Genomic DNA, 12,284 nt, shown 5'->3' with positions numbered 1-12,284 from the left:
ATCATTTAGGACTAGAGATGGCACGATACCACTTTATGTCCGATACCGATATCATAAATTTTGATATCTGCCGATACCGATATGAATCCGATATAGTGTGTGTTTTTAATCAATAAAACTGTTTTTTTTTTTAATATCTTGCTGCATTTTGTATAAGTTCATACTCAAGTTTAAATAAACAACAATACTAAAGCTATTCTGTTATACCTGTATGTAAAAAGTACAACAAAATATTTCATAGTAATAGCAATACTGATCAATTTAATAAACTTAAACCTACTCCATCCTCCCTATTCTGGTATTTTAAAGAGTACTTAGTGGAAATATTAAGCAACCTAACTAATAGGGTTCCAAACTCCCAGCACCTCATGAGCACTCCCACCTCATGATGCTTAATCGACGTAATCAACTTTAATTTGATGCAGTGTGGGGAAAAAATGCATAGAAATCAATTATTTTTCAAGAATAATTAAATAGATTCAACATCTTTCTTCTACAGAATTGCAGACTGCACAGATGGTATCTTCCCAAAGAAAAATGTAGTATAGCTTACTAGGGCATATTAGACTTAATAGTTAATATATACAGTAATGGACTTCTATTCATTTTACATCAGATTAAAACTTTGGGTGTAAGATTCAGATAATTATTTATTAAAAGCTAGACATTTTAAATGAGAATAAGAAAGAAAAGTATGTCTTTGTGCCCCCTTTTCCCTGTTAATGCCCTATCGGCCCCCCTGGCTAAACTTTGCTAGATCCGCCCCTGCACAGTTAACAGCCGTCAGCTGCGTAGAAAAGGATCCTGGTGTAGAAAGTAATATTAAATAAATTCTAACAACAGCTTATCAAGCTTAAACGTGCTGCTGTTGTTCAGCCGCTGGTTTCCTCTTTCTGGTGCAAAGTGATCCAAAAACAAAGAAGAGAGACAGACTCGCGACAGAAAAGCCGATCAGCTGATCATTAATCAGTTTCACGATTGAAGTAGCAGCAGGAGAGGGAGGGAGAGAGAAGAGGCAGTCGCTCCATATATCGGTTGTTAAGCTTAGCGTGGGAATGCTTTACAAACATTCAGAGATAAACTTATACACTTGCTTTACTTCTCTCTGGGATAACTTCAGAGATGAAATGCTGGTTTGGTAGTGAGGCTACAAATACACACAGCCGCTCTATCACGTGAGGCATACTGCTCCGACATGCTACGGTTATGAGCCGAGTTGCGCCGTGTTGCAAGTTTTGTGAGGTGCTTTTCTGATATTTAATGGATCGGATTACATTTTTTATTTCTCTCCGATATCCGATCCAGTAATTTAGGTCAGTATCGGACCGATACCGATACGTAATATCGGATCGGTCCATCTCTATTTAGGACACAACAATTTGCCGGCATTTGGTATCCATTATGTTAACAATTAGAATATTTGTTGGCTACCCGCACACATTCCAAGACCTGGTGCTACACAAATAAAATGCAATTTAATGTAAATTGAATTATCAGTACTTGCACAGAGAACATGATGAAGAGAAGAACCTGTGAGCTGTGTTCAGGGCTATTTTGATCAATAATTATATTGTAAATCTTGATTATTTAACACAAAAGTAACTTAGCAAACAAGAATTTACTGAACTCGAACTTTTAATTTTATTCAAATGATGAACTCTGAGGACTTTTTTCAAAGCTCATCCTGCAAGGGGAGCCACTGGTCCCTGACAGGTTGCAGCCATCTCAAGCATGGGAGTCACCAAGATACAGAGGTGGCAGCTGACTTGGGCTCCTCAGGAGACTGCACATTAGCCCCGGGCAAGACAGAGTTAGCGCGACAAAAAACTGTCGTGTGCTGCCGAATGCATACCAGGTGACAGACCCTGATCTCATACCTAGTGATCTGTAGGCAAAGGGAGCTGCAGGCAACCATTAATAGTCCTTTCACAGGTTCACCTTTGAAAACCTTGGGAGTTGTGCTTACTCTAAAAAAATCTTGTTGGCCAAAGGTTCTCTTTTAGTCATCTTGGCTTGCTTTTGGAGGGGTGAAAGCACACTGTCTTAAAGCAAAGGGATGTGCCTGATCTATAACACGAGAAACAAAACAACTGTCGCAGCTCTAATTAACAGGCTAATGACATAATCTTGGCAGTAATCAGAGTTTTTCAAACATAGGAATTTTTTCACTAGCATTCATTGTTTAAAAACATGGGGTGCGATAAACGTTAAGGGTAGCTTAACTATTGAATATTTTGGTTATTAATTTGTTGGGAATTCTAGCATTCACTTTTCACACTCAAGTTCACCTAACTTGCCAACTTATCAACTGCCACTAGATTTACTAGACTTTTAGTGCATTGTAAGTGTCTTTTTTCCATTAAAAAAGCATCTTGATTAAAATCTATGAACAGAACTGATTTGCAATAAAGTCTTGCTTTCCTGCAGCTTTCCTGCTCTCTCTCTCACACTGCTGTGTGACAGAGAGTAAGTGGTGCACTGAAAGAGAAAAAAAAGTAAGACTTTCTACTCCTAACTTTCTCTTCGAGTCATCATTTCACATCCAAATGGAGCTAAAAAATCCCTGCACATATGTCTGGAAGTCTTGTGTATGGGTATTTTGCCATGCTTATAAAACCAGACTCTTGTTGGTTGACCAAATTGAGAGCTAAGGCGGAAATACCCAGTGTCAGCCTTAAGCTTGAGAGGTTGGTGTTTAAAAGCCTAAAACTGTAGTGTAAAGACAGATCAAGGGTATATTTGTCCAGGAATGTATTCAGCCTGAGGTCCTAAAACGGCAGCCTGCTGGGTTCACCCTTTTCCTCCTTGCTGCCAAGCTCTGCAGCAGAGTGGGAGAAATCTGTGGGAGTGACCTTTGGTAAAGCAAAGCACTTCACTCCCTGTCTGTGTGTAAAGGTTTTATGTTAAGGTCAAGTGATTGAGACTCATATCAGCTGGGTCCTACTGGCAGGGGGTGGGAGGACTATACCCCTAGAAAAAAGATCCGAAAAGGAGGACAAATAGATTTTCATGTGTACATTTTTTTCTGAGATTATGTTTTGTTTCCTATTTTTTTCTTGCGAGACAAAACCGAAACAAATATCAGAGCTGCATAAGTGTAACTCTGTCCAAACAGCAGAAGACAGAAAGAGAGAGGAAGCTGATCTCTTCACTTCCAGCATGAAGTGAAAGTATCATAGGCTTCATCATCAGGACATAACGGTATCACAGCAAAGTCACAACATTTGATGTTTTTTTTTTCCCCCCTTTCTTTTTAAAAATGTATATAGTTAAGCAAATTTTTTAGGGCACTCTTTTAAATGTGTAAAAAGGCTAATAACAAAAGAAAGCTAATAATATACATTAGAAAGATGAAGGGTCCATTTTATGCCACTTAACAGTGAAGGTCAAATGCAACATTTCTTGTTACACGCCTGATGATGGACAGATGTACGGATGGAAAGATCTAGAGCTTGTAACATGTATCCTAAGTCTTATGTTACCATCATTATCAAATCCCTTAATGCTTACACGTGGCGGGTCACTTGTCTAAACTGTATTTATTACATAGACAAACGCAGCCAAACAATAATGCAATCAAGAACAACCCAATTCTCCAATATTTTTGATGTTTGTTATTTTAACTTGACTTCAATATCTCTCAAAACTATCGATTTACACCATGCATGTGTGTGGACTGTGGCAGAAGGCCGGAAAACATGTGAGAATACATTCAGACACAGAGAGAACGATCTACACAAATAAAGGTCCCTGCTGGGAGGTGACAAAACCAACCACCACACTGCCTGTCTCTCAAAACTATGTCTGTATCATTACTGAACCACAAAGGGGAGGCAGTTTGACATTTTCAAGTTAAAAATTCATAGAAACAAGTCAAAGACAGGTAAATATATCTGTTTTTTGCATGTTAATCTACAAGTTTTGAGATTTTAGGTAACGGGTTAAGGATTAAATTGAAATTAAAATGAAAAATGTAGGATTTTTTTAAATGCTGAAAACACAAGCTTTACTTGCTGCAACAGTTTGCCTACTTTTCCTTTTTGTTAATTAAAAGGTTTAACTAGTTTTCTGTCTGGACTTTGACCAATGCTCAAATTCCTGCACTGTCAGGTTAAAACACCAACAATAGTCTCATTGAAAAGGTGAATGTCTCCAATATAAAGGGATTTGAATAACAGCTCAAAATATGGCAGTCTCCTCCAAAGGGAAATCCCCAGGGAAGATTATACAGAGCATTTCATTTTACAATCCATCTATATGCACACCAAGCTCAAGCTGAATGACCTATTAAGGTGTGACACAGCACCTTTAAATGCAACAGGACAGTCCTGTTCCCCATTACCTGCTCCTGAATCAAGAAGCACACTGTGCCATTCTTCAAAGCTTTAAAGTCTTCAAAGAGAGAGGACGAACAATGGAAACTGGAGTGCAAAAAGAAAGAACATGACTAAGGGAGAGGAAAGACAAATGGAAGACGAAGGACTAAAATCTTGTCTTTTAAAGGATAGTCTTCTGAAACAGCTGTGACATTTCAAAAGGCCAGACTTCCTGAGAGGCACTGACTTTTCTTCTATTAGAGTAGGACACTCCATGATTACACATATCAATAACATCTGAACACAGGCCCTGTCCTTTGTATAAGACAAGTTCCACAACCAAAAGATCATATCAGTTGTTTGTCCCCAGCATTTGAAATGACCCATGAAAGTATTTTTAAAAAATATGTAGGATTGGTTCCACTTTAAAAGAGGGACAACGTCACCAGGCCTGACTAGTACTGAACAAGTTTTCAGTTGCAACAAATGACAACGACGACGACGACAACAACAACAAAAAGGAAAAAGATGATGGTTTAAAACATTCACAATGTAGAAACATGTTAAACTCTATTTTCTAGGATAACAGGGTGACATGGACATAAGGACCAATGATTTATGGGGTTGCTTTCCAGTGGAGAACAATATTATGTAATATAAGCCATGTAATGTGAATCTTTCTCTTACTGTGTGTGAGTGTAAAAAAGAAACCAAAAGATAACAATGCTCTGTCTCCAGTCTTTCTGCAGCCCTCTTTAAAGGATCTGCTGGTCAGTCAATTGACATAACCTGATTACAAGCAACAAACAGGATGTCTCTTTGCAGGCATTTAACTGAAATTTTAGCAATAACTGATACAAACATGCAAACATGTGTGTGAGTTCAAGTTTCAAGCAGCCAACCAAACATATCGTATTTCCCGGACTACAAAGTGCACCTGAATATTAGCCGCACAAGCTAAAATCAGGGGAAAATCCTGTTTTGTACATACATTAGCCGCACCTGACCAAAAGCCGCAGGTGTTTCAATGTTGACTTATCATATGTAAAAGAATATACACAAAGGGAATTGTCAGGAAAGAGATGGCTGTTTGGAGACACACCCCTTTTATTGGCGGTGTCTTCCTCTCCATCATGCAACAGTCCAGCCCTTTGAAATCCATTGGTGATCGTGGATGTTTTCACACTTTTCCACGCTGTCAGAATCCACCGGTGGAATTGAGTATAACTTGCTTTTCGCAAGTTTATCGCCGCTCGTCATCCACGACTCCCGCTGAACACATAGCGCTACTTTGAAGTTTGTTTTTCGCGCTACTTGTACGGCACTATGTTGCCTGGCGGATGGACATGTGACCAACATACCACTCTTGAACCCCGATACTGTGTGTCTGATCACATGCCCTTCCGCCAGGCAACGTAGTGCCGTACAACAGCGGAACAAACAAAACAAATCGTCTTACGATATGACAAAAATCATGGACAATCCATAGAAAAGCCGCACCTGACTAAAAGCCCGACAATTACGGTAATACAGACAGAAAAATAAACTTGCTTGAAAGTTTTTCATTGAACAGTGCAAACTGTTTTTTTAGTGGATTTCTTCCTGTTTTTATTTTTTAGAATTTGTTTCAGGGCGGCGGGGTGGGGGTAATCGTTAGTTTTTAGAGTAAGACAATATTTTTTTACAACCTCATACACATTTATGGTGGGAATTTTATTGAAAGTAAATGAACTAAACTGTAATGTATCCTAAGAGCTGTTTAATTAGGATGCAGAGATAACATAAAGCCTTGTTCATATCTTTAACCCAATAATTCAAATGCAGCAACTATAACAGTTTTAGTTTCTTACTAAAAGCTTCTTTTTTTTAAAGTCAAATTCAAGCACCTTGTTATTTACCTTTAAAGAAATTTCAAATTCATTTTTAAAGAAACAGACTTCAAACCAGCTGTTAAATCTGTCCACCAATCATCTGGTCATTTTAACTGGACTAATTATATAGTGTTATTTAATGCTGTTTAAGGAGACATTGTAGAGACATTGGATGGAGTTGTGGTGCGGGGGTTAGCATTGTGGCCTCACAGCAAAAAGGTTCCTGGGTGGGGACTTTCAGTGCCAAGTGTGCAAATTCTTCATGCCTCTGTGGGTTTCCCCCAGGTACTTTCACTTCCTCCCAAAGTCTAAAGACACACATGTTAGGTTAACCGGTGATTTAAAATTATCCAGGGATGATATTGATAAAGTGTATTGCATGAAGCAACTGTATGATGTACGATATAGTTAAATATGACTTGTAGTTAAGACACTTCGAGTGCTCAATAAGACTTTCTAGTCTGGCAATAAAGATAACCATGTTCTCTCTGAATTACACATATGATAAAGGGTTTTTTTGAGTGATAAATGAAGAATGATTTACCGAACATGATGAATGAGTTTAACTTCACTTTTTCAGAGAGCTCTACTTCAACCTCGAAAGAGGATACAAGTACCATTGCAGCCTCACTAAAATGCCATAAATTGTGCAGCATGAGGTCAAAAGTATTTTTGGAAAAAGTGGCTTTTCACCAGATATTCTAAGACAGAGAAAGAAACAAAAAATGCCATTTATAGACTGTTTGTTTGGTAAAATGTAAAATAGAAAACAAACAGGCCGCCCTGGGAGAGAGGCTGTTTATCTCCAACATATGTCTGTCTTTCTCTTTCTCCCTCTGACTCCATCTATGTGTCATTGAGTAATCACACTTTAACCTGTCCAGTTAACCTGATTTGGCCTTCATGTGCCAATTGGCATGGCATAAAGGAACCAAGCACCTCTTCCTGTTGCACATCATGCTGCATCAGTGACTCAGCATGTCCTGAGTCAATTAACCTTCCCTTTGAACAGGTGTGCAAATCATTTCTACGGGAAATCTCTCCTGTTTGCTCACAGTGAGTTCACAACACACCCAACAATGTCATACTGTAGGCAACATTAGGGAGTGCTCACACTTGGCAACTGATATCATGTCTGAGCACCTCTGACCCCCAAAATCCACACAAAATCATTGCGTACCATGGCCTGGCCTCTTGAGGTGGTGGGCTTGGTTCAGTTGGATTCATGATCAGTAAACATGTTACTGAACTACAGTGCTTTTTCAACAACAGCTCTCTCTGGTAACAAAAAAAGAAAGAAAAAAATCACTGGGTTAATTAACAGATAGATAAGAGGACACCGTGTTATTGTTTCCAAAATCGCACACAAAACACATTAAATCATGAATACTCTACATGGCAGAGAGAAGAGATGCTGAGCCAAACTGAAGCACTCAGATCTTTAAATACAATGTGTGCAGGCCAGTGGGCGAGAGGGAAAGGGGAACAATCGTTCTCAGCAAAGGTACAAGGCAATTATGCCCAATCTGATAATACCCTTAAATACCATCCACACATAAAGCGATTTGCTCATTGCTAGTGGTGCAACGGATCAAAACTCTCACGGTTCGGATCGGATCACGGTTTTAAGTCACGGATCGGATCAATATTCAGATCAGCAAAAAAAAGAAAAAGACAAAGATTTTAACATTTACGTATTAACTTATTTAAGTATTTTTCGCCTATTAAAAACATTCAACTTATATTAGCAACACGTCTGCAAGATACTCTCCCCTCAGTAATTCATAGAGATCAAAACTGTTTTATATTGGGGCGTCAAGGTCTACATAATGTAAGAAGAGTCTTTAACATTATAGACGGACTAAACAATTCTTCAGAGAGGGCCTTTCTCTCACTGGATGCTGAAAAAGCATTCGATAGGGTCGAGTGACCTTATCTTTTTGATGTTCTGACTAGATTTGGTTATCGAGATGTGTTTCGAAGATGGATACAATTATTTATATATATATATATATATATATATATATATATATATATATATATATATATATATATATATATATATATATATATATATATATATATATATATTAGGGGTGCAACGATATTCGTATCGATATTGAACCGTTCGATACAGTGCTTTCGGTTCGGTACGCATATGTATCGAACAATACAACATTTGTAATTTATTTTATCAACTTTCCTTCTGACTATGCTGTCTGTGTTGAGCGCTCAGTGGATCTGCGCTCGACAGTGCAGCCTAGGCGGAGTAGTCGAACGCAGATTCACTGAGCGCTCAACACAGACAGCATAGTCAGAAGGAAGAGCGCAGGGCAAGCTAGCAAGACAGTTAAGCTCTCCTTGCAACATTGAGATCTGGCGTTTGGAATTATTTTGGTTTTCATGTGACGTATGACCCTGAAGGTAAGCGAGTCATGGACTAAAGTAAAACAGTATGTTGGATGTGCCATGCAATGCTCAATTACATGGGTGGGAACTAGTGTGTTAGCGCAGTTAGCTCGTTAACGTGTTGGCCGTCTAGCCCCACGCACGGGGCGATCGGCGGTAGCTCGTTAACGGAGATTTGCCGTGTTGTGGCGTTAAGGTCATTTCAACGAGATCAACCTGAAAGCACTAGTGGGAACACAACGAATATGACTGCACATTTACGCCGACATCATCCTAGTGCAAAGACCAAAACAACAAGCATGCTACTAACTTTAGCAGAGTCATTTAGACAGCTGTTAGCACATGATTCTCCTTATGCTGCTGAGAATATAGCCCAGAAGAAGCGGATAGTATAGCTTTTATTTTGGAAAGAGACATTTCTCTGTAATAAACTCTCTTTTCCAAAGATGAGTGATTCTTCAATCAGATACAGGGCTTGCAATATCGCTAGCCCGACGTCCAGGGGCTAGCGATTTTTTTCAGTCGGGCTACCAAAATCTATCTCTTCCCTGCCCGTCCGGCTATTGTAGGAAGGAAAAATATATGTCAATGCTTTTGCATTCTTTCAGAAATGTAGCTGGGTAATTATGTCATTGGCATTGGTGAGCCACTGTCAATATGTGACATATTGTAATCGCGTTTGAATTTGCGCTTGTTTTTTTGCTTTCACTTTGCAATCGTGCGAACTGTGTATAGAGAGCGACAGCACTGATCTGTGAGTGATGATAATTTGTGCACCAATTCCTCTGACATCGTCTTATTAATCGTTAGCTTACTATGCAAACATGAAATCTCCCGCAGCTTAAACATGTGAGAGGTTGATCGCGCAGAGAATCGCTGAGCTTATGTGAGTGTGTGTGTAAAAGCAACACGATATATATTTTAGTTCTGCTGAGCCAAATAAGACAGGTCAGGGTGAAGAAGTGACCGCCAAAGAAAAGCTTACCACAAAACGGAGAAGTTATGACAAATCAGACTATAAGGCAAAAAGAAAGTGCAGCTTTATGGTTTCATGGACAAAATAATTTCTGTGGCTGCAATATGACGAGCTAAATAACCAGGGCTGCACATAAGTGGTCCGCAGGTGCGCATTCGCTGTCAAAATAAAAAACACCCACTCATTTCACCCAAAATCCCGTGGTACAGTCTAGTCTAAGGGTCTGGTCACAATTCAGGAGTCATTTCAAGTACATCTCTGCGTCAGTACACATGCCCATCACGCAGAACCATCTGTTTACTCCTGGCCTCATTGATGGTACCTATGTACAGTGGAAGCGTCATGGTATTAATACATTTAAGGATCTCTATAAAGATGGCACTTTCTTAACTTTTTTAGACCTGTGTTCAGAAACAAATCTTCCGGCTACCAATCTATTCCGTTATTTTCAGGCACGGCATTGCACTTCTGCTCTCTTCCCCTCCTACCCTCTTCTCCCAAATGTCCAACCGTGGGAGGAATTCTTATCCCTTAAACCCAATAAGAAGTCAATTATATCTTTAATATATAAACAACTTATGGATTTAAATGTCCATTCCGTTGCTAAAATTAGGGGGGCTTTGGAGCAGGAGTTAGGAATAATAATACATATATATATACACACACACATATATACATACACATACATATATATATATACATACACATATATATATACACATACATATATATACATACACATACATATATATATATATATATATACACATACACATATATACATATATATATATATACATACACATATACATATATATATATACACATATACATATATACATATATATATATATATATATATATATATACATATATATATATATATATATATATATATATATATATATATAAAAAACACCCAGCGCGCCCCTGCGGGCGGTTTATCCTTCAAGCTCGGGTCCTCTACCAGAGGCCTGGGAGCTTGAGGGTCCTGCGCAGTATCTTAGCTGTTCCCAGGACTGCGCTCTTCTGGACAGAGATCTCCGATGTTATTCCCGGGATCTGCTGGAGCCACTCGCCTAGCTTGGGAGTCACCGCACCTAGTGCTCCGATTACCACGGGGACCACCGTTACCTTCACCCTCCACATCCTCTCGAGCTCTTCTCTGAGCCCTTGGTATTTCTCCAGCTTCTCGTGTTCCTTCTTCCTGATATTGCTGTCATTCGGAACCGCTACATCGATCACTACGGCCGTCTTCTTCTGTTTGTCTACCACCACTATGTCCGGTTGGTTAGCCACCACCATTTTGTCCGTCTGTATCTGGAAGTCCCACAGGATCTTAGCTCGGTCATTCTCCACCACCCTTGGGGGCATCTCCCATTTTGACCTCGGGACTTCCAGATTATACTCGGCACAGATGTTCCTGTACACTATGCCGGCCACTTGGTTATGGCGTTCCATGTATGCCTTGCCTGCTAGCATCTTGCACCCTGCTGTTATGTGCTGGATTGTCTCTGGGGCATCTTTACACAGCCTGCACCTGGGGTCTTGCCTGGTGTGATAGACCCCAGCCTCTATGGATCTTGTACTCAGAGCTTGTTCTTGTGCTGCCATGATTAGTGCCTCTGTGCTGTCTTTCAGTCCAGCTTTGTCCAGCCACTGGTAGGATTTCTGGATATCAGCCACCTCCTCTATCTGCCGGTGGTACATACCGTGCAGGGGCCTGTCCTTCCATGATGGTTCCTCGTCTCCCTCCTCTTTCTTGGGTTTCTGCTGCCTGAGGTATTCACTGAGCACTCGGTCAGTTGGGGCCATCTTCCCAATGTATTCTTGGATGTTCGTTGTCTCATCCTGGACTGTGGTGCTGACACTCACCAGTCCCCGGCCCCCTTCCTTCCGCTTAGCGTACAGCCTCAGGGTGCTGGACTTGGGGTGAAACCCTCCATGCATGGTAAGGAGCTTTCTTGTCTTTATGTCAGTGGCTTCTATCTCCTCCTTTGGCCAGCCTATTACCCCAGCAGGGTACCTGATCACGGGCAGGGCGTACGTGTTGATGGCCCGGATCTTGTTCTTACCATTCAGCTGACTCCTCAGGACTTGCCTGACCCTCTGCAGGTACTTGGTGGTTGCAGCCTTTCTAGCGGCCTCTTCATGGTTCCCATTTGCCTGCGGGATCCCCAGGTACTTGTAACTGTCCTCTATGTCTGCAATGTTGCCTTCTGGTAGTTCAATCCCCTCAGTTCTGACTACCTTCCCTCTCTTTGTTACCATCCGACTACACTTCTCCAGTCCGAACGACATTCCAATGTCATTGCTGTATAGCCTGGTAGTGTGGATCAGTGAATCAATGTCTCGTTCACTCTTGGCATACAGCTTGATGTCATCCATGTACAGGAGGTGGCTGACAACTGCTCCGTTCCGTAGTCGGTATCCGTAGCCAGTCTTGTTAATGATCTCACTGAGGGGGTTCAGGCCTATGCAGAACAGCAGTGGGGACAGAGCATCTCCTTGGTAGATCCCGCACTTGATGGTAACTTGTGCTATGGGCTTGGAGTTGGCCTCTAGTGTTGTACGCCACATCCCCATTGAGTTCCTGATGAAGGCTCTTAGGGTCCCATTGATCTTGTACAATTCTAGGCATTCCAGTATCCAGCTGTGGGGCATAGAGTCATAGGCCTTCTTGTAATCAATCCAGGCAGTGCACAGGTTGGT

At 40.6% G+C, this 12,284-nt stretch overlaps 1 protein-coding gene across 7 annotated transcripts in view; it reads right to left on the bottom strand.

Moving 5' to 3' along the window:
• The window catches only part of gpat2 (glycerol-3-phosphate acyltransferase 2, mitochondrial), a 182,260-nt gene that overhangs the window by 128,903 nt on the left and 41,073 nt on the right, over nucleotides 1-12,284 (bottom strand). Inside the window, exon 3 of one of the 7 annotated variants that reach the window (XM_085475885.1) lies at nucleotides 7,368-7,465. The exons of the other annotated variants lie outside the window; for them this stretch is intronic. The gene's annotated coding sequence lies outside the window, so the exon portion shown is untranslated. The remainder of the gene's footprint in view (nucleotides 1-7,367; nucleotides 7,466-12,284) is intronic. 7 annotated transcript variants of the gene reach the window in all.

This window comes from Copadichromis virginalis, linkage group LG12 (genome assembly GCF_057382275.1).
Source record: "Copadichromis virginalis isolate Kocher_CV1m ecotype Utaka linkage group LG12, C_Virginalis_male_GT1.1, whole genome shotgun sequence".
Classification (NCBI taxonomy): domain Eukaryota; kingdom Metazoa; phylum Chordata; class Actinopteri; order Cichliformes; family Cichlidae; genus Copadichromis; species Copadichromis virginalis.
The sequence above is the reverse complement of the archived record's forward strand: the minus strand, read 5'-3'. Positions and strand labels throughout refer to the sequence as shown.